Raw genomic sequence first — 24,688 nt, 5'->3', positions numbered from 1 at the left:
TGTGAATGAACATGTTGAACATCCATTCTGTAATTCATAATCCTGAAGAAGAAAAAGAAGAAAAAAAAGTCCCCGAAGAAAAGAAAATGCCACGGGCGTATAACTGGAATATGCCAGAATTACTTCAGATACCGGAAGAAGAGTTGATAAAGAAAGCAGTTGATTGTTACACAAAGTTATTCGTATCAAGAAAGATGATTGTTTTGATACAAAGGAAGACTTGAAGATAGCTTTTATACGAAATGTGTGGAAGATGGCTATCAACTAAAAGTTAACAAATCAAGCAAAGATCGTTTCGAAACAAGGTGTATGATTGACAAAAAATGTACGTGGCGTATGAAGAAAGCATTTGATTGTTACACAAAGTTATTCGTATCAAGAAAGATATTGTTTTGATACAAAGGAAGACTTGAAGATAGCTTATATACGAAATGTGGAAGAGGCTATCAACTAAAGTTAACAAATCAGCAAGATCGTTTCGAAACAAGGTGTATGATTGACAAAACTGTACGTGGCGTATGATTGCAAAGAGAATAAAAGATTGCAAAATGTTTCAAGTTAGGACTTTATTGATAACTACTGTTCAAGAACCCAGTTTTTCCTCACCATAGACAGGCAAACAAAAAGGTGTTGGGTGGTTTTCTGGCTGAGTTAATGTTTTTGAATGGCAGGTATATCGGGATGAAATATGACTGACATGAATGCTCGTTCAAGATTAGTATACATATTCTCAAGCTTGGAGAGCCAAATGTTATGCCTTGGAATTGTTGAGGGGGTCGCAGAAGCATCGTTTGCCCAACTGCCGGCTTATTGTCACAATTTAAAGCTGAAAAATCCTGGGTCGGTAACTCATATCAAAACAGATAGAGATGGACGCTTTGAGTTGCTGTTTATCGCCATTGGTGCTACGGTTAGTAAATCAATATAATTTGTTGACTCATTTTGTTAGTTACATGCATTTCACATTAAATGATTATTTCTTGTGTATATTATTTTGTAGATTCGTTCGTTTATTACTTGCATGCGCCCAGTTATATAGTTGACGGAGCACATTTGAAAGGTCGATACCTTGGAGTAAACTTATTAGCAGTAGCCATGGATCCTAACAATGGGATATTGCCAATAGCTTACGGGGTTGGCAAATCTGAAACCTCTGATTCATGGACATGGTTTATGGGGCATCTTAGGATTGCATAGGTCCTATTAGCAATCTGACAATCATATCCGATAGGGCAAACTCAATTGACAACGCTGTTAGAAGGTGTTTCCCAGATGCTTTTCATGGACTTTGTGGTGTTCATTTGTATAGAAATCTAAAATCAAGGTCTGCTGGTATAAAAAAGCACAAATGGACATACTGGAAGGCTGTAAAAGCTTATCGGGAAGTGGATTTCAATAAGCATATAAATTGTTTAAGACGTGTTTTGCCTCAGTGTGCTCAAACACTAGAAGATGTCGGGTTGAAAGATGGTCAGAGTACATCAACTTGGAGCAAGATATGGTTTCATGACGTCTAATAGTGCAGAATCAATCAACGCTCTAAGTCGTCATTCCCGGAAATTACCCATTACTATGTTAATGGAGTTTTTTCGAGCCTCTATTCAACAGTGGTACTACAAGAAAAGAAACCATGCAGGTATTATTTCTTTGAATTCGTAACTTATCATATTTATATTTTACTAAGTATTGTTTATTAATTTACAGGAACATTGGAACATCGTGTTACACCATGGACTGAAAAAAAGATAACGAAACGTGTTGTGAAGTCAACGTCATGGAGAGTTGAACCATGTTCAAACACTTTGTTTCAAGTACTGGATAATAACTTAAATGGGCTAGTCGATCTAAATGCAAAGACGTGTAGTTGATGAAATGGCAAACATCTGGTTATCCGTGTGGCCATGTTATAAAAGTTGCTCTTCATTTAAACCAAGATGATTCAAGCGCATACGCTATGGATTGCTACACTACAGAAGTTTATCGACAGACTTATGCCGAGATTGTCTACCCTATTCCATATCCTTCTGAGTGGGACATACCAGATGACTTACAAACAGTTTTGCCACCAGCCATGGACAGAAGGCTACCTGGCCGACCAAAAAGTCACGATCGTATACCGTCTAAGGGTGAAGAGAAGAAGAGATCGACATGTAGTCGGTGCAAGGAAAGTGGTCATACAAGGTTGACATGTGGATCACCAGTGCCATCAAAATCATCTTTCCTCTACCAAAATATGGATCCTCATCAAAATCCAAAGCTCATATGGTGTCAAGCAAAAGGCAATCATCTTTAAAATCCCAATCACGATTGGCTTCACCTTTTGAGACTGTTAACTTAGGTGATTTTTAAATGCAAACGTTGTATTATGTGGATTTATGTGTGAACTTTTAACATTTTCAGTTGAATTAATGACTCAGGCCAACCATTTTGACTTAACCAACTCTTGTTATTCAGTTGTTATCACTATTAGGCATGCATTTGACTATCGCAACACGGAAAATACAATCGCAACGCGAAATGAAAATCCCAACATGAAAATCGCAATGCGGAAATGAAATCGCAACGAGAGAATCGCAATGCGAAATGAAAATCGCAATGCGAAATGAAATCGCAACGAGAGAATCGCAATGCGAAATGAAAATCGCAATGCGAAATGAAAATCGCAACGACAGAATCGCAATGCGAAATTAAAATCGCAATGCGAAATGAAAATCGCAATGCGAAATGAAAATCGCAATGCGAAATGAAAATCGCAACGAAAGAATCGCAATGCGAAATGAAATCGCATGCGAAATGAAAATCGCAACGAGATAATCGCAATGCGAAATTATAAACGCATTGCGATTTCATTTCCGCATTGCGATTTTCATTTCGCATTGCGATTCTCTCGTTGCGATTTTCATTTCGCATTGCGATTTTCATTTCGCATTGCGATAGTCATTTTTGCCTTCAACATAATGCAGATTGAAATCAACAAAATCAACCATTACATTTCAATCAATTAAACAAGCACAAATAAGAATTATGTTCGCATCAATTACACAAATCAACTTTTACAAATCATCTTTACAATCAATTAAACAATCAAAAAATAAGCAATAATTCTTATTTCCGATCATCTACTATTGAATCAACTTTTACAAATCAATTAAACAATCAAAAAACAATCAATTAACTATTGAATCAACTTTGCAGCTCGACATCATTTTCACGCAGTTCACTTCTGAGATTAACCTGCAGAAACCAAACATTTGTTCAAACAACACTTTCTACACATCTAAAACCTACAAACAGCAAATTATTGAATTCTAGTTACTTAACCAAACATTTTCAAACCAAAAGTATATAAACTTACCAATTGTTTATGGACATTTTTATAACGCGGATGCAGGTAGGCACGTCTCGTATATATCGATTTAGCCATATAATGCCGAAACCACAAGCCTACTGCAGCTTTATCTCTATCGGTGGGAGGTAGATACTTGATGCTTCCGTCGTCAAACGCTCCAACGCCAAGCATACGAGAGGACCACAATCTCCTCTGGCTCCGCTCGTTGTTGTGGCGCGGTCTCGTCTCTAATAATATTGAGCTTCTTTGGCTTCTTGTTTCCAGAACGAGTCCAATAATTGATCGCATCCAAGAATTTAGCCAAATGAGAGCTCCATCCCTTAATAACATCTCTTAAATCAGCCATGATATGTAATTTATCATGCTGTCATACACTATGTCTTAAGGATGGGAGCTGAAGCTCGACGAGAATCCAATGTTTACGTTCCAAAACAGGGATAAACACCTGCAATCATAAGTAATAATTCATTCATTTGCGCACTTATTTCATAAAACCTTTAAACTCAATCTAAAATAAATACTAACCTTATCGACCTCCCACCATGCAGGATAAAGTTTAGCTTGTCCATTGCCCAAATCAAATGATTCATCTCGTGCATTCTTCAAGTGAACGGCGTGAAAAGACGTCGGCATTATTGTATATCGTATATTTTTATTTTTCTTAAGTTTTCTTATTATTAGAAGACGTGTCACCCACGCATCGATATGCTGTTTTACAAAAAAGACATATATTAGTGACTTACATAAATTTAAAAAAAAAATTAATCAAATTGAAATATAAGAAAATATAAGACTTACCCCCCATCGAAATAGCCATTGTCTTCGACCCCTAATAATACGCCCCCAAGGCCGTTCAAGCAACAAAAAGATATCATCGGTGAGCTTGCATATGTCAGTGAAACACCCTTGCTCCGCTCATGTAGATAAAAATCAACTGCGGTCTTAGCCCAAAGGGTGTTATCCAAATTGTGTCCGGTAGTTGTTCCCTCTCCTCTTCAGATACCGGTATGGTACTGGCCGGTAACTCATACGAGAGCCAACTGAATCCATCATGTCCGGCACGTCAGAGGGTTTCTCAAGAAGCCTACATATGACGCCATGTGAATCGGGCTCTTGAATGGTGGGAGGGACCTCTTCAATGATGACAGTGGCCTCTTGAACGGTGGGAGGGGACTCTCGAGGAATGATATGGGGGGCCTCTTCACGATAGGAGTGGACTCTTGAGGGATGACAGGCGAGTCGGGCTTCTTCTTGCGGTGTCTTCGCACTATTGGGGTGTACGGAGACTTAATAGCACGTGCACGCTGTCTGATGCGTGAACTCCGTCGTGCAAGCATAACCCGACGTAAAGCATCCACTCTATCGGGCCGCTAATAATTAAATACAAAAATCAGTAAATAACAGACATGATATTTAAACAGTGAAAACAAAGACAAATAGTTTCAAACTTGCATTGTATTCACCCAAGTCATTATTCTCATAGTTCACAAATACATCAGATAACAAAGAAAATATGTTTCAAACTAATACCCTGAAGTTAGTATTTGTCTTTGTTTTGTCTATTGGTTGAAGTAATGCAATCCATTCAAGTTTCAATTTGCAGAAGAAGAAATAGTTTACTTTCGCAACACGAAACTTAAAATCGCAACGCGAAACCAAAATCGCAACGCGAAATGAAAATCGCAACGACAGAATCGCAATGCGAAATGAAAATCGCAACGAAAGAATCGCAACGCGAAATGAAAATCGCAATGCGATTTTGGTTTCGCGTTGCGATCTTGTCGTTGCGATTTTGGTTTCGCGTTGCGATTCTGTCGTTGCGATTTTCATTTCGCGTTGCGATTTTGGTTTCGCGTTGCGATTTTAAGTTTCGTGTTGCGAAAGTAAACTATTTCTTCTTCTGCAAATTGAAACTTGAATGGATAAATTTACTTTCAACCAAAAGACAAAACAAAGACAAATACTATTTCACAGTGTTAAAGAATACACAGTTTCAGAATTGGCAGCAACCGAACAAATTTACTTTCAACCAAAAGACAAAACAAAGACAAATACTATTTCAGTGTTAAAGAATACACAGTTTAGAATTGGCAGCAACCGAACAAATTTACTTTCAACCAAAAGACAAAACAAAGACAAATATTTCACAGTGTTAAAGAATACACAGTTTAGCAGAATTGGCAGCAACCGACAAATTTACTTTCAACCAAAAGACAAACAAAGAAATACTATTTCACAGTTAAAGAATACACAGTTTAGCAGAATTGGCAGCAACCGAATAAATTTACTAAGCAATCTAAGTGAAATGGCTAATCTAAGTGAAATTACGAGTAAATTTATCATTAAGTTAAATATGGAAAATCTTAAACTTACCTCGTTGCGTAGAGTATGAACCTCATTCTGCAACGATACTATCATCTCACGTAGAGCGGCAACCTCACCACGTAAAGTTGACACCTCCACACGCCATGCACCATCGTTATCGCGTAGAGTACCGATCTCCTCACGCAAGGCATTGACCTCATCACGTAACTCCCTTGACTCATCCGTGAGGTGGAGGTGGAGAACAGGGAGATAGGAGTCGTGGCATCTTGCCGGTCGCCTATCATGAGGTGATGGTGGAGAAGAGGCTCGATGATGTGACGGGATAGGTGATGGCTCTCGTTCTAGAGGTGTATAGTCGGGTCGATCGGGTGATGGCTCTAGGTGAGGTGATGGCTCTCGAATTGGAGGAAGTGGATGCTGCTCATCATCCGTGCCATCAAAAAAATTCTGACTAGCTTGCCACCAATCAGTGGCAAGCTCTTCCTCCGTGGGTGTCAGTCTTTGTAATGGAATGTTGGCCTCCTAAAATATAAAAACTCAAACAAAGTTAAACGTCTACTATTAATAACTTGTTATATTATATGAAAGTATTTGTGTTAACTTACATTATTTATTGTGGCATATGGTATTAAGTCTTCCCAATCCAACAGAGTTTTCCTCTTCCAGGAAATAGCCCTGGGAATATCATTTGACGTTTTTATTGCTATGTACGCATGCTGGGGAAAGCCTCGAATATCCAAATCTACAAACAATATATAACAAAATTAGTAATTGTTAAATAATTAATTATAATTTTAGAAACATTATATAGAAATTCTTACCTTAAAGGCCCAAACAAAGCCTGACAAAGTGTATTTGGACCCATCGCCCCGCAAACTTTTGCGGTCATCAAAGGCAGACGACAACTTAGTCCAGGTAGCTTTCCATATATACGAACCCCACGGAAACAGATTCCATGCATTCAGGTCCTCTACCAATATTATTAGCTCCCGATGAATAGGTTGTCTGGCCTCTCTGCCTAAAAAGCCGGCATACACAAGTAGTAGAAGGCATACTCGGACAACATCGACGTCTTCCATCCGAGTGAAACCAGCTTTCTTATTAAATAATTTCTTCAGGTCGTCGACATGTAGGTTCGGCTTCTCCATTGACTCATCCGGAAAAACCCGGGATAACCATGATGGCGGGCGATATGACGAGTGTACCGGCCTACATCATCGTGTCCGAATCGTAGACCAGTGATTAAGCAGAACTCCTTCCGCCAAAGCAAGTATACGCTGGTGGAAAATGAAACCATATCTCTTCCTCACCACGTTGTATACTGTCGGGTAGATTTGATGTCATGGTCTGAAGCCACAAATGGGTCAAATTAGCATCTCCACCCGGATGCTGTACTCTCAGCCATGGCCCGAAGCAGGTTTCCTCAAACAATTGTCTTTGAGCAGGTGAAAGCTTCTTTGCAATTGTAGTGGCCAGGCTGACTTTATTTCTCAAGGTCAATTGAGCCGAAAAAAATTCTACAAAAACAATAAACATACCAAGTTAGATATACCAAAAACTACACTGTGAAGATATACCAAAAACAATAAACATAAAAAGTAGTAGTTTATTCTTGAAACTAAAATTTGCAACACTGTTTGTCTTTTGGTTGAAATGAAAATCGCAACGAGAGAATCGCAACGCGAGATGACAATCGCAACGAGAGAATCGCAACGCGAAATGAAAATCGCAACGAGAGAATCGCAACGCGAAACCAAAATCGCAATTGCGACAGTCATTCTCTCGTTGCGATTTTCATTTATCTCGTTGCGACTCTTCTGCAAATTGAAACTTGAATGGATTGCATTACTTCAACCAAAAGACAGAACAAAGACAAAGACAAATACTAACTTGAAAATCGCAACGAGAGAATAGCAACGCGAAATGAAAATCGCAACGACAGAATCGTAACGCGAAATGAAATCTAAGTGAAATGGTTAATCTATTATTGAAATGACCAGTAAACTTATCATCAGTTTCAATATGAAAAACCTACAATAATGCAAACATTTCAAAATAAAAATAATTAAAAAACTAACCCTCGGAGGTTGATTTTCCATTTCTGAATATTGTGAGGGATTTCTGACCGTGAATGGTTGTGAGGGATTTCGCCGGAGATGGGGACGGAAATCTTCGGAGATGGGGACGGATTTCTTCGCCGTAGAGAGTGAGAGATGGAGATGGGACTGAGTTGTGATTTTAGGTTTTAGGTTATGAGTTGCGATTACGGGATTTTGTCTTAATATTCTTTTTGTAATTTGAAAATAAAATACGCGTAGCGATTATAATGGCGCTTTAAATATCGCGTTGCGATTTACGGATACGCGTTGCGATTTTTATGTATTATCGTTGCGATTTACGGATACGCGTTGCGATATACGGATACGCATTGCGATTTACCCATACGCGTTGCGATTTACGGATACACGTTGCGATTTACGGATACGCGTTGCGATTTATGTGTTCGCGTTGCGATTTTCATATTCGCGTTGCGATTATGGAAAATCGCAATGCGAATTTGTACTATCGCATCGCGATTTTCAAGAATCGCGTTGCGATTTTGGAAACTGATTTGCGATTCTGGAAACTGATTTGCGATTCTGGGGATCGCGTTGCGATTTTTATTTCGCGTTGCGATTTTGTTGGTCATTTTGGCAAATCCAAAAAAAGTTGGTTAAAATCGTATATTATAACTTTTTTTTGGTCACTGAGGCGATTTTCTCTTTGTGCAATTCACACTCTTCTGCTCTATTTATAAAATTTCCTATAATTTTTCACAATGAAATTTATCTTATACAGTGATATTAATCATGAAAATTAATTATGTAACTGACTTGGTTCGTCTATTAAGAGTCAAAGTATAATTTTTTGTTTTTTAAGTAAGATTTTTTTCTTTTTAATGGATAAGCATTTATTACTAATGAGGAATTTTTTTGCTAATCTTAAATATTAAAATTAGAATTACGCCAATGAAAACTACAAATTCGAATATTAATTAATTGATCGAAGTAAAAGAAATTTATATTATCTCATTTTATATGAGTTCAACTTACATATATTTTAAAAATATAATATATTTCTACTTAATAAAAAATCATAGAAACAGTAACATACTCGATGGCCCGGAAACCTCAGAAATCCTTAGCGAAGACAGGTTGGAAAAAAACCTCGCTGTTTTGAAGATGATACACCGGACGCGACCGATGGCAGTGCTGGAAATATGGACGTTGATGCGGGAAGCGTGAATCCAGTCTCTTATAAAGGATACCCTCATGGGAGGAAACCCTAATCCACCAACTGTTGAAGATGAAACTTTGAAAGAGGAAGATATTGAAATCTTAGAGGGGGTGTAACGTGGGGGATTGTTGAAGGCCTTATTGCCATAAACTTTTCCGACAGAACCCTGGCTCTAGCAAACAAGAGTTTTGACTAAACTGTCATGTTACTAGCAAAGGAACGAGACCATTTACTACAAAATAGGAGATCATGAGTACTCTGTTAAACTAGGGAAATCATGTGTGACTGTGTAATTCGGTTACCTCCAACCTCATTGTACGAGCCCAACCAAGTTTTTCTTTGATCAACGTGCTGTCCGAATTACGACCACGGACACCCTCTGGACCTGGGATATGATGGATTGGAAGGTTTTTATCCTCAGCTAAGAACAATCTTGTTCATGCTAACCATCTCATCACTTTCAATGTTCACGAAAATCTAACGTTGTCAATCTGAAATGCCGAAACACATATCTAAAAGTATTTCATCTAAAACATAAAAATAGCACACATAGAGAATCTAATTACCAAAATCATAACTTTCCAAATGGCTAAAATACACATTTTACAAAAGACACTACAACAAAACAAATTTGTAGTGGCGGTTTTAGCAGCGTTTTTAGACAAACGCCGTGATAGCCCGATATATAGTGGTATTTTTGGAAAACGTCGTTACAGACCCGTAATTTAGTGGTGTTTATGTAAAAAATGTCACAATTGCTTGATATATAGTGGCATTTTGAGAAAACGCCACTATAGACACTTACTTTAGCGGCGTTTGTGTAACGCCACTATAGACTAATATATAGTGGCGTTTTTTGGAAAACGCCACTAATGTCACGTACTTAGTGGCGTTTTAAGAACAAAAGCCGCAAATTGTTCAGTCTTTTATCCCAATATAGACACTGAAACACCTAATAAAAATCCCATTGCGTCCACAAATAAGTTTTGAGGACAACGTCCCAAATAACCCTGCCTTCACCACCTTCTCTCTTTCCCTTCACAAATCTCTCTTTTTCTTCGGGACAACGTCCCAGATAACCTTGCCTTCTCTCGATTCACCGCCTTCTCTCTCCGACTTGCCTTTTCTCTTCTCATTTTCAAGTCGGGTCGTACTGAATCTAGAATCAAATGGTAGCTCCGAAAACATTGTTCATTCTGTTTTTGTAAGTTCCCTTTCCCCTTTGTCATTAGACCCAAGGTTTAAACACATTAGTATAATAATATTATATTAGCATTAATGGAAGTTTAAGGATTAAGATTGTGATGATCCACAATTTACGGGTTCAACGAACAGCAACCCAATCAAACCTCCTATGCCAAACTTTTGCAACTAGCGACATTTGTGTAAGTGTCACTACAAATCATAATATATAGCGGTGTTTGGTATCACAAACACACTAAAATAATACAATTAACGGCGTTTGTAGCAAAAAAGTCATTATAGACAAGAGAATTAGCAGCATTTGTGGCCAAAAACGCCACTAAAGACAAGATAATTAGCGGCATTTGTAGATAAAAACACCACTATAAATCACAACATTTAACGGCGTTTGAAAGAAAAACGCCGTTATATAACTCAACCTTTTGAGGTCTTTTAGGTTCACAAACGCAGCTAACTTTTGCGGTGTTCGTTTTAGCGATGCTCTTACTAGCTTCGGTAGAGTTTTTAACGGCGCTTGAAAACGCCGCTATAGGACTAAAAACACCACTAAAAACCTCAAATATTGGTCAAAACAACTGTCTAATGTACTTGATATTGGGTGCATACTGTATTTGTATCACCATGTTCTTTCTTCTAACTGCAAGCAGGCAAATAGCAGAGGTTTATATTGATATTTATATTTTCGTATTCAACTGACATAGCCGACTAAGAAACAAGAAACCATGCGGCCCTGTTGGATTTCTCTTACATTATAACTGGATCCATGCAGATTAATATTTACTAAAATGAAACACGTTGGTTTTTCCCTCTAAATGTGTTGCTTAAAATGAGTTTCGAAAGCTGCCTGAATTATACCTTCCACGCATTCGTCAATGAGGGTGAAAGATGGATCATCTCCCCACATCTCAAACTTATCAAAAGGCAGCTGGAGCCTTCTCCGGTTCTCCCTACCACCTAAGATACAAGGGAACGACAAAAATATAAGCACTCATCCAAACTAAAGAGTTTACCTTTCCATGTTCCAAAAGGGCCGTAAATGTTGTGGACCCTTCCAATGCCACACTCGATTCCAAAGTCTTTGGCTGTAAATAACAGAGTGGTTGGACTGAATGAAACCCATATCAGCGGCGAGGTTGAAAACATGATCCACTCCATTGCTAACCTTCAACCAGTTTTCCATCACTCCAAGATCAATGAGATGGAATTCATGACACAACATATCTTCTGTCATCTGCTCATTCTTCTTCCACTCGGAAGTAATGTCCTTCAACCGGCTCAGGCCCAGAACTTTTATAATACATTATACTTATAAAAAAAGTAGTTTATATTAGTTACATGATTCTTATTTTTAATATTTGTTATTAAGGGTTTATTTTTCCTCGATATTTATTATCATGGGTGCAATTTTTTATATTTATTATTAGAGGTATACTATTCTAATTTATTTTTGTTAATATTTGTTAAGTGTATTGTCAATATTTTTTTCTTACATTTCTTATTAATGGCCTAATTTTTTCAATACTTGTTATCATGGGCCTAATTTTTTTAATATTTATTATTAGGGTCATACTTTTAAAAAAAATCTAATATTTATTTTTACTATGAGTCTAATTTTTCAGTACTTTTATTAGAGGACCAATTTTTTTTTAATATTTATTATTATGAAGAGATAAGAAAAAGCATTATGATTAAAGCAAATTATACATAATATATACATATTACATATATGTACAAAGGCAAATTAAGCATATTCATATATTTGAATTAACAAAACTAGTTTGCTTTTAATTTAATATACATATCAATCATCACTACTAATGTCTTATACTTTTATGTCATACATGCACACATATTAAATATGCTTTTATTATCATACAATCATATCATAGACACTTATACAAAATATTCTTATTAGATAAATCAAGACTTATAAATTTTACATATAAACATAATTAGGAAACATGGTACATTATTTACATCAATATACACATCTAATAAGGGATGGACCTACATAGGAACGGGTGGGGGCAGTCGCCCCCTTAAAATTTTTAAATTCTTATATATTTTACATATTTTCTTTGTATTTTCTATTGAAAATACGTTTTCGTCCCCTAAAATTTTGTAAGTTTACCCTTACCTAAAATTTTACATATCCGCCCCTCCTAACATAAAATTCTAAGTCCACCCCTATATCAATCATATTTGAGATAATGTTAAGGACTATTCACAACTATTCACAATCTTTTGAATTTCATATATAAAGAACAATTACCTAGCGTCTAGGTTTTTGAATTCGTATTTTTTATTACATTATTTTTAAAAATATTTAAAAAAATAAAAAAGAATTGATTTTTGTTATAACTTATGATATAAAAATTATTAAAAATATAAAAATAAAAAGAAATTTGGATGGGTCCACACGTCACCAAATTAAATCCCAATCGTTATGACTCAAATCTGAATCAGCGGATCACACGCATATATACACCACGAAACACAAATCACACTCAATGGATGTAGTTTTCTCCGTCGAAGATATGTCCGACCCCTCCTGGTCTTCTTCCTCCTCCTCAGCTGCCGCCGAAGACATCGATAAGAAACCCAGACCTACAATGAACCGTAGTGATTCCGAGTGGGCTTTTCAGAAGTTTATTACAGAAGAAGTTGACAAGAAAGGTGAAGAAAAAGAAGGAGAGACTACGGGGGATCTGGAGAAGAATGGATTTTCAGAGAGTAATAAGAACAACAACGTTCCCGTGGTGGATGTAGATGAATACCATGCTTTTCTTAAGAACAAACTTAATTTGGCTTGCGCTGCTGTTGCCATGTCAAGGGTAAGTATTCATATTAGACTTACATTAGTATCAGTTGAACATAAACTAGCTTAAGGAATTCATGAAAACTTATTAATATCAGTTTATTATCATTTGTTTGATTCGATTGTTGATATTCATTATTCAGATTCTTTATCCCTTGAATTTGGATACTTTCTAATGAGTTTTGTGCTTAATATTGTACAAGTATTCTTCCCCCCCCCCCTAAAAAGGAGTAAAAATTCTTATAGCTATGTTCCCCATACCCAATTATGAATGATGGATACGTTCAATTTTTTAAAATCATGTATTTGAAGAGTCTTTTGATGAATATACCCCATGCTTGTATTTGGATATAAGTATGATTTATTCTCATATATACATATCAAACAGGCATCTTTTGTGAAGCCCCAATACTCTGTTGCTAGAGCTGACAGTGAACCACAGACATCCAATACTCTACAACCAGGATCTAAAGCTACTCCTAAAGGTTTAAAATCATCAGTTTATTACTGAAAATTCTTACATGCAGCTGTTCTTCCTATTATTTTCTTTGTTGCAGTGTCCATTATATTTGGGTTTTGTTGTAAATATAGGGGCTGGTGATAAGGCCGGTAATGCACTGGTGGGATTTCCTTCCTTTCTCAATGGAAAAAAGAAGTTTGGATCTCAGGTGAGGCCAAGCATGATTGGATCATCTAGTGAAATGTCTGAAGAAGATGAACTCGAAGGAGAGAACGACACAATGGAGAACACAGATCCTGCAGATGCAAAACGTGTATGGAGGTAATCGTTGACATCGAATAATGCTTGTTCACAACTCTGCATTTTCTTATGTGCATTCGACATTCAAACATTTTCCGTTCTTGATTTTTTTTTTCTTTGTTGAGTTCTATACTTAGCAATCAATCCATATGGTGTTTTAGGATGCTTTCAAATCGAGAATCCGCTAGGCGCTCTAGAAGAAGAAAGCAGACTCATTTGTCCGAACTCAAGACTCAGGTGCCTTTGTTGGTTTCCCCTTTGTCTTTCTGCACCCCCTTTAAGTTATAGAATCTTAATCCGTTATTTGATGGTAGGTTGCTCAACTAAGAATCAAGAAAGCAGCCTTATTAAAGCATCTCACCGACATTAGCCAAAAGTACAATAATGCTGCCGTTTGCAACAGAGTTTTGAAAGCTGATGTTGAAACATTGGAAACAAAGGTAATGACTTATTTTATATATTGGTCTTAAAGCTATGTTTCTTGCTGCACAGGGGCCCTGTTTCTATTCTGCAATGCTCAAACCAGTCAATTTTTTTTTTGAAAATATGATCCAAATTATAAGTATGAGAAAACCAGAAGTTTTAGATATCTTTGTATGCATAATGTAGTAGAAATCTGTACTTAAACACTATGCACATTGGTGAACTTTTTTCCTTTTTCTAGGTGAAACTTGCTGAAGAATCGGTCAAAAGAATCTTTGGTTTGAGCCATGTCCCAACCGAAACATCAAGAAAGAGGATGCCATCATTTGATGGAAGTCCTTCCGATAAATCCACGGATGCTGCTGTTCCCGTGAATGATGGCTCAAAGCATCCCATATATCAGGTTGCTGCAAACAAGCCTATTATCTACACATGACCTGAGAACCAACAATCCACTCAGACATTGCTTCAGTGGATCTGTTGGGGCGTGAGCCCCTGTAAGATCATGTTTAACAGGGAGTAAAAGTAGCAAACATATACACTAAAGTATACAGTGAAGAAAGCTAAACTGAAGAATGTCTTGGCTTAGAATGACCAATTAGTTCTATAATTGTGCAGTAATGAGCTAATTCCAATTGCTGAAAAGACTGATTAATCAATACAGTAGTCGATTTTATGCAATTATCTTTTAAAAATGGCATCCAATATATATGAAATTGAATTATTGTGTATGTTATCATTTACTGTATCCTGGATATGCATTTTCTTTATAAAAAAATGAAAGAAAAATGAATCACAGTTCATATTGATTTAGCATTAAGGCAGATGATCTTGAAAGAGCCGTCAATATGGGACTTGAGTTTAACTTAACTGATTCATGTCATTATATGCATCGGTTTGAGAAACTATGTTTGTTGAGTGAGAATCTGGTAAAAAAGGTTGCACAATATCCACATCATCTTTACATACGTGATACTGTCAAGTCAACATGCAATGTCATTTAAATTTACCTTTATATATAACACTAGCACATTAATATGTGATGTCATATAAATTTATCACATCATCTTCATGTATTGACCGTTAATTGACTAGTGAATCCCATCAACATAAGGACTCGCTTTCTTAAAAATGAAACTGAGATTATTATGCCCAAAAAAGTATAAACCAGAATAATATTTTTATCAAACGTAAGGATTGTTTTTTGTCATTATGCCTAAAACAAACCCAATCCTACTACGAAGAGGATTTTGATGGAACAAATCTGAATTTCCAAGAGAAGTGTTAATTAGATAAGAAACAGTCCATCTGTTTTTTATTGCAAAGATTCTCTTTTAAGGAGAAGGTACAAAATTCATGGAAAAGCTTGCTACTTGCGTAAATATATCAACACTAATCAGATTTACAGTGCAATCCTAATCAAATCAACTTGAAATTACCAAAAAAGTTGGATTTCTATCTACCTTTGAAACACCATCATTGCTCAATCCTTGAAGGCAGAAATAAGAGCCCTTTGCACATTATCAGCCACCGTTCTTAACCTTCCTTGAGTTGCATCTGCAGGTGAAGAACCGCTAACCTCAATCGTCCGAGCCACCCTCTGCTTGCACTTCTCCCACTCATCAAGACGCAACCAGCATGCTCGTCCTCCATGGCTTCCTTCCATGCTGAGAAATGACACACTAGGGTTTTCCCCAAAGGAATATCTTAATCTCACCGAGACACAGTAGGGCAGCCATGCAGCACCACCGGCAGTATTTATATGGGGTATATGGGCAGGATCTAGTACAACCGTCAGAGCAAAATCCACAGAGTTATGAGGTCGATCGTAGTGGATATTGCTTTTAGTTGCAGATGAGTTTTCAGAAGCATCACCGATGTTTACCCCAGTATGATTTTCAAGACATAACTCAATCTGGGGTTTCTGAGCAGGAGCTATATCTCCACTTTGTGTTAGTGCTAATCCTTTTTTCCAAGCTATCAGTTTCAGGAATTCTCGTAACACTGAAATGGGTAATGTGAGAAGCGTGATGAATGATGCAACGCGTGAGGCATCGTAAGGTTCAGATGCGACACGACGGCTGAAGTAGTCACATATCTCGCTTATTTCGGATTGAATTAATTCCTCTTGAGAATTAGCATTGTTTTGTTGCTGTTGTTGCTGTTGCTGATGGTGGAAGCGCTTCACACTAAGAACCTGAAGAAGAAGTTGAACTCTATGGACGCTTACGGCAAACACATAGCCTCTGCAGAAAGACACAAAATCAGATGATTATCCAAATCCAAACAATATACATTTCCTCCAATATAATACACAAAATCAACCTAATGAGAGGATCCTTCAACAGAATTAAACCGATCAACAATTCTTCCTTAGATCTATCAGGAATTATAAACACAATGAGAAAAAGGTCCAGACAGACCACTTGCCGAAAGCTTTTAAGGGAGATCGATCCATTCCATGCTAAGCATTGAATGGCTGAACATGTATATTCTTATCCATCAATTTGCATCAAGGACAATTGAAGCAACCAAATTACTCAAGTACTTTGAAAATAAAATCAGTGAAGTCATCAAGGATAAAAGGTTCCATGCATGAAGAAAAGATAGATAGAAACATGCTGTAACAGTAAAGATAGAAACATGCTGTAAAAGTAAATAAAGAACTTTTACAGTCTTACCCCACAAAGAAACGTAAGGCAGGCTGTTCTTGGTCCAAGTTCAAAAGTGCACCTTCATTGTCCTTCAAGATTGATCCCAGTATCTCTTTCAAAAGTTCAGGTAACTGGGCAAATAACCATAGAACTCCGAGGTATTTAAGAATGCCCCTCAAAACCTTCTTAAGTGCAACAACAGGAACCCATCCACCTCCATATCCTCCATCATCACCAAGCCCAATAATGGCAGTATTCAGCTCCCCTCTAACGTGTGCAGGAACACCACTACCAGGAGGTCTACGTATTGGCAAACCTGAGCTCATAACAGCCAAATTTGGTGATCCCGGAAGAGCACTTCCCACAAGGTTAAAACCAGCTACCTGGTTTGCAGCCCTAGACATTGCTGCAGAGGTAGGAACGTTGAGTCTATTTCCATTTCCTGAAAGCTGTGGACCTGAACTCAAGTTTGCATTATTTGAATTCGAAGGGCCAACTGTTTGTTGGCCACTTGTGAAACCAGAATCTAATCCATTCAGTTCTTGGGCAACATGCTCCATAATGAAAGGCCTAAACTGTGGGCATGGTAAGGACCCTCCAACAGAAGTTCCCCCCCTTGGTGGTGTTGCAGGTGGTGTCGCTGGTTGCAGCCAAACCTGATCCCCAGCAAAGCACCGCATGTCAACTGCAAAACGCTTGCGATATATTATTCGTACCCAATATGGACCACGTAATACAACAGAAACATCAATGGGCAACAGTGAGCTGGGTACAATGCCAGGGCCACCTCTCCCAGCAGCCGCTAGCATTGCAGCCCCATGGAAGCTATGGTTCCCCATAGAGCTTGCAGAAGCAGATAGAGCAGTATTTCCTGCTGGAACAGCAGCAGGCTGATTAACATTTGTGGTTGAACTGCTAGGCAGAAGTCCCTGCAATGGAGTGTATCCAGACTGTTTTGGCACAGAAGAAATAGCTCCAGATCCCCCAGAGACTCCAGGGGCAGGACTAGCTCGAGCAGGCCGAGTTGCAGCAGCAAGAGCATGCAAAGGACCTGCAGTGAGCCGAATGCAGTCTAACAGAGATGCAACTTCAGCTCCATCTATGAAATCTTCCACGAACTGTACGAAGTAAACAGAGCAATTAGTGAATTTCTGAAGCAACCAAATTGGAGCCAAAGAAAGTGTCTATTATCCAGAGAATTCCAATTAATCAACATTATATCTAAAAGTTGAAAAATGTCATGTGTTTAAGATGAAAAACTATAATTTGTCCTTATATGAATAAGCTTACATCAAGCTCAATCTTATAATAAGTGACCACACTGCCACAATGTAGTTCAAGGGAATCTACTTTTACTGAGATCTACTTAAACACATTCATGATTTCATGTACATTACTTGTCAGCTGATCTGTTGAGGAACTCATGCTCATAAATTATCGTTCTTTCACTTGGTATAGTTCGAAGAAAATGATACAAAACAACCATTTGTCCAAAAGCCAGTAAAGGAAAAGGTAATAAAGTTTTCATTCAAGCATTGAAGTAAACAACCATGGCAGGAGTAACCATTCAATTCAGTGTATTTCTAAAAAAAATGGGGAAAGAAATGATACTATACCAAGCACCAAAACAAACCAAGATAGGATCTCCGTAATTCTGAAAAGCTCAGGAAAAACAGACAATCTCAAGCCATCTAGCATGCTTAATCAAGTTCTTAACGGGAAAAGATAAAATAAAAAAAAGGCCTCCACCATGACATTTTGCAATATTACATGATAAATGTAAAAGAAACAAAGTAGCTGACAAATGATACCAAGAACACATTAAAAAACACAGTAAATAGTACGAGAAAAAAATAATGGATAATGAAATTATTTTAAAGGAAAGGGAAAAACGAACCTTGGTATGAGGCCAAAGTTGATCGGGAGACACATGCATTGTGCAACCTTCTTTACCAGATTCCCACTCTACAACAAAACGAGCTAACACACCTGACCCAAAGCAAAACCACAAACTCAACAATCCTACTGCCTCAATTCTGAAAGATCTCCTCATCTGTTCTGATAACTTATCTGCAGCCTCAATAGCACCTTTCCCTCCCACAGGTTCTTTAAGATCAGAGTTTGTGCTGCCTTCTTCAGGTTTGTCCTCTGCTCTAACCCCAAGCAATTTCCACATCCCCAGGGCAAATGTTCTAGCATTAGAGAGCCTTCGTATATCGGCTACCAACTTTTTAATACTATCTGCCTCGACAGAATGATAACTAAGAACAACACCATCCGGATCATAACGAATATGAGAATCCACATGAGACGTATTAGCTATGCATATGCCAGAGCCCCAAGGTGTACTAGTACTTCCCTTCTGAAGTTCCCACAAATCTCTGAAGTGTTGGTCATTTATTTTGACATCCCAGTACATGTTTCCAGGCCTGCCAAGTCGCAAGCAGATATGTCGCCATGAATCACCATGGGAACATGGAAGTCGGAACCATATATTCGAGGATGCATTTCTTAAACCCACTTCTTCAACATAAGGAATGTCCAGTTCCTCCATCTGGATTGTGAGTTTGGCATGTTTAATACATAGTGAAGAATGTCTGACCACGTGAAGAAGAGCAGAAACATAGATGCCAGAAGGTGCATTCCCTTTATTTGCTTCAGCTATAAGATTACTATAACTGTATGCTTCAGATTTAGAGATCATCTCCGAAGATTCAAGCACCTGAGATGTAGGCCTCTGAGTGCAAGCGACATCAGATATTTTCCTCCTCTTCAAAAATCCTGCATCTGCATCTATACCCTGAAGAGAGGGAATCAAACTCAACAAATTTGAAATTTTACGTTTTCGTGGATTTTGGTCGTGTTTGGAAGCTTCATTAGAAATGCCATGACAAGTTGTAGTTTCTGCTGCTTGGGCTGCAAAAGGTATAATTAGCTAGTCAAATATGAGTAACCATAAAACAAACTTGAACAGACAGTGCACTCAGAGAAAGTATCTTACATACGGGGGGTGAAACTAAAGGGCTTGCTCCAGAAAACCTAACAGCTGCAGTTAGATTTCCAGGGGATGAGCTTCTAGACCCATTAGGCTTTGCATTTTGTCCAACGACTCGAAGAAGGGTTGATCTAGGTGGAGATAATAGTCGAGACCTACTTGTCGACAGTGCATCCTTCGAAGTATCATTTAGTAATCTCAACTGATCTTCATCCAATACTCCACTGTCAACTGAATGAGGAGATCTAAGGGAAGCCAGATCCTGCTCAGATTTTGAAGCAGATAGCTTCTTCGAAGAAGCGATCCTTCCTGTGCCAGATGATAACGAACCAAATGAAGCAGAGTGACATGAACTCTTAAGACCACTTGATGGATACAATGGACCATCATAATGAGTGGCAGAACCTGATGATTTTGTAAAATTATTATGCTGTGAAACCTGCAAACCCGCTTCCCACTTTGGAGAGGGGTTTCCTGCTTTTACACTATGAAGATTCATTGGGACTGAAGTAAGATGAGACGCAGGAGATGAACTAAACGAAGAAAAATTTTGAGAAGGAAAGGGAGTTGCGGACGTCCCCTTTTCAATTTCAAAAACTTCATCAACAATAGATGAAAAACTTGATGAAGGACCCCTAACAATTTGCGTAGAACCATCAAGGTTAAACATATCATGTTCAGATATCTGATTTGGTCTCCCAACATTAGGACAAGATGAAACCAAATTTTCCCAGTCAAGTATGCTCAAATTTGTTTCATCTTCAAGCGTCTGCATCTGGCTAATATCAATTTTCTTAATGCGCAACACATTGTTTAAGTCATTAAATGAATGACCTTTCCCTGATGAATCTGGCCGAGTCTCTAGCAGTTTAAACACAGGCTTGAAATCCTTATCTAGTTCCATCAAGAGAAAATAAGAACTCTCATACTCTGGAAACCCCATTACCAGTACAGCAGAACCATTCACGAGGTTCTTGGGCACTTTCACTGCAGCAAAACCATGTTCATAGACCTACAAGAATCGAACATATAGCATTTACCATTAGCAAATAAATAAAAGAAAGACAAAAACAATAATATAGCATTGGTAACTAAAATAAATCAAAAGCAGAGTTGGTTACTTCGAGGCCTAAGAATCTTCCAATAGCAGCGAACAGATGTAATATACTTTTTCTTCGCAAGCTTGTAAAAACATCAGCTGCTGTCATAGTTCCTTGATTTAAAGTTTCTTCACACTCTAAAAATGCTGAAGGTGCAAGAATATTTTGGGATGACTGGAGAAGAAAGCGGCCATTTCTGTGATCCAAAACAAAGTGTCATAAACTCTAAACTGCCAAGAATCATTTATCAATGGAACCACATATAATTATAAATATGCAACTTCAAAAATCTTGCATTAGAAAAAGATTAACAAGGTGAACAAGCATCTATACAAGTTACCAAGTGTAATTGAAAATGCCCAGATAGTACTCTTTGAGTGTACATATTAAGGGTGAGTGCACACCGAAAATAAGTGAAAAACTAGAGACAGGAAATGACATGTCACTTGTAGGGGTAAAGAAAGACCTTATATTTATTCCAAGGGTAAAAAACGACGAGCCATAAGCACGGACACGCAATAATTCCTGCCCCCCCTGTTCCTTGCTGTCAAGCTTAGCATCCTTCAGCAACACAAAATGGAGGGGGGAAAAATAAAATTTACCATAAAGTATCATCAGTGATATTGTAATAAAATTTACAGCAACAGTATATGGTGATGAAAGTTTGATTAAAAGACAGAAAACTAAGGACTAAGGTATAATAGGTTTAACGCAAGTAGATTCTATCTCCTGATTAAGACATTCCAGAATAAGGTGCCAGCAAATAAATCCATAATACAAGGGAAGCAACCTTTATATGCTCACTATCAGCTTGATCAGCCTGTGAAAGGAGAATGACGTCACTAGCATCTCGGCAAATCTGCACATTTTTTATCAGTTCTTTCTGAATTTCCAGTAGACGTGTATATCTATTGCATGATATAGCTCTTAATAGAAGCTTTTCTACATCAATGCAACTTTGATCAAGGAAGAAACACGCCTCCTTTCCAGTTAACGGGTCTATAACAAATGTGCTATGTTGACACTTAATCTGCAGGTCCGGTCCAGGTTCAATTTTTATATATGGGCAAGATCCTGAGTCTGACGCACCTGAGTTTTTATCAGAATCTAGCCAATAGACAAGTTTCAATCCTGGAGTTCGTAGTCCAGCTGAATCAGACTCATTATCTTGGTTCAGCTGTGCAGAACCACCACTCCCTCCATCAGATATCAGCTCAAAGCGTATAGCATCTCTCCATCTCCCTTGTCGGAGTGCTTGTACTTGCCTTATGACAGTATCCATAACAAGTGCAACACAAAGCTCATGCAGAACCGAGTATAAGGTAGCAAATGGATTATCTGATTCAGACATTCTGCGCTCTAAGTCATCTCCAAGGACATGCCTTCTCATCTCCTCTAGTTTCACAAGCCCGTTTCGCTCACCAACCAGTAATTCTAAATGCAAAATCCTCCACAATGATAGATGTCCACGGTAACCAAGTGTAACTAACACCTTAAATTCTCCATCTACACGAATCGAAGCAGTACCATCAGCGACTTTCACTTCAGAAATTTCCTTGGGCAATGTAACTTCAATTAATTTAGAGCGTACAAGTGTGTCCAGCTTTTTCAAAGCCGGCTTTTGCTGATCTTCAGTTAATGAGCTTCGCATACCCACATCATCTATACATTTTGGTAATCGCTCATATGATCCTGTGAGTAAGACTTCAACAGCAGATGGAACGTCATACACAGGGGCACGAGCTTGCTGTAACCCCTCATGCATGAAGAATAATGAATCTGCAGCCTGGGTGAAACATGTTTCATGACTTGATAAAGTCGATGTCAGTTGCTGGCAATAGTGTATGAGTGGAACCTGCAAGTCACGACATAAAGCAAAGTACAAGCTTATATAGCTAATATTTCAATTGATACCCATCCGGAAATGACTCCATGGAATTTGGAATAAAAGGTACAAATCTAATTCCAGTTGCAATTTAGTAGCAGCATACTAGCACATCACAATAGTTAAAATTCATTAAATAAGATAATATAAATCCAACCAACACAATTAAAACAATAAAAAATATGCAAAGGTTCAAGGCAACCATTGTGTTTGGACAGAATTCAACTACAGGCCACAGTAATGGCATGAATTCAGGGTTGGAAATTTACCAAGGAAATTGAAGTCATAAAAGGTGCTGCAACTCATAAAAAACTTAATGGAAACAAAAAGGTGGGCAAATCCGTGATAATCCAGCAATCATCATTCATCAGGTTAACACTTACACATTTATCCACACAAGTAATCAATTTCAGCACATTACTAGTAGTCTAAATAAGAAATGGGTACCAATGGTGACTGAAGACCATAGCTGACACTCGGATAGATTTTCACCCCCTCCATTTTTTTCCAGTATTTGTATTTCTTCCTTCTTTGTTCTCACTACACACAACACGAAGCTAGAATTCCATAATAATGCCTTGATTCTACACTTCAAGAGATTCGAAATTCACTAAAATCCTATAAAATGCACAGCCAGAAACAAAAGAACACGTGGAGCAAGTAAAATCCTTGATTCACTTCCATTTTCAATAGCTACTCAAAAGATAACTAACGAACAAAAAGGGCCAGTCGCAGACTTAAAAATCAAAATACAATAAATCTTATACTAAAAAGAGAGCTCCAATCGTTCGATTAAAAAACCATAACATTTCCCAAGCAAAAACACCCACAAATCTTTTTACCAAGAAAGAATGGTGAAACTTGAAACGAAGTTAGCAAAGTGAACTGGGGGGGGATGAGCGGGACGACTCACCTGCTGACACCACTTAGACAGAACATTGAGTCTAAGAATCCGTTGCTGGGTCTTGACTATATACTTAAGGAGATTGATCTTCTTCTCCGTATCCGATTGGTCGCCTGATTTAGATTTCTCCACAAGTTCTTTCAATGACGTGAAAGATTCCTCGGCTGTTCGACTCACTAAACTAGAGAAGCCCACCGTTTGTTGCCCTAATTCAGCCATTGGAAACAATAATGAAAACCCCCCACAAACAAAAAGATTAAATAATGATGTTAATTAGGGAATCTATGGCTCGGAGTTGGAACTGGGTTTCAGTTAATATTCAATAAATTAGGGTTTTTGAACATCTCCCCCAATCTTTATCTTCTTTAGGTCTCTCATGTGAGAAAAAGTTTCTTCTTTAGGACTTCTATAAGCTTTGGGGGAGAGAGGCACAACACAAACGATAATTTTTTTATGTAAGAAAGATAAGAAAAAGATTGATTTAAATAATAAAGAAAAAAATCCATCTCACTTTAAAACAATTTTCTTTTTAGGGTAAATTATATCCTTTACAATTCAACTATCTTTTCACTCTTATTTTAGTCATTAAAGTCTATTTTTTTAATTTAATCATTAAAATTTAATTTTTTTATTTTTATTTTGATCACTCCATGATAAAGTAGCTTTTTATTAATATTTTCTTATGACGTGACATATTTTATCATTATTTTTGTCACATAAGTTTTTAAATAAAAATAAAATCTTTATATATTAATTCAAATTTCTAATCTACAAACTCTAATCTTCAATCTACAAACCCCAAATCATCATTTTCATCCTCATCGATCATACCCTAAAATTTCATCTTCACTCTAATCAGTTGCACCCTCACTATTCTGACTCTCATCTCACTGCTTCGGACATAAGGGTTATAGGGTATGATTTAAGATTAGAGGGTTATAGGGTATGATTTAAGATTAGAGGGTTTTATGGTTTAATTTAAAGTTTAAAAATTTG

General features: G+C 37.5%; 3 pseudogenes; 1 reads left to right on the top strand and 2 right to left on the bottom strand.

The window, feature by feature from the left end:
• Positions 1 to 7,953: 7,953 nt before the first annotated feature.
• LOC120207881 lies at positions 7,954 to 11,308 on the bottom strand (annotated as a pseudogene).
• A 1,324-nt stretch (positions 11,309 to 12,632) lies between these two features.
• Positions 12,633 to 14,844, top strand: LOC120207885 (annotated as a pseudogene).
• Positions 14,845 to 15,563: 719 nt separating this feature from the next.
• On the bottom strand, positions 15,564 to 24,120 carry LOC120207889 (annotated as a pseudogene).
• Between the last annotated feature and the right edge of the window lie 568 nt (positions 24,121 to 24,688).

Source organism: Hibiscus syriacus, unplaced genomic scaffold (genome assembly GCF_006381635.1).
Source record: "Hibiscus syriacus cultivar Baekdansim isolate YM2019G1 unplaced genomic scaffold, ASM638163v2 tig00015435_pilon, whole genome shotgun sequence".
Taxonomy (NCBI): Eukaryota; Viridiplantae; Streptophyta; class Magnoliopsida; order Malvales; family Malvaceae; genus Hibiscus; species Hibiscus syriacus.
This window is presented reverse-complemented; position numbering and strand designations above follow the sequence as displayed.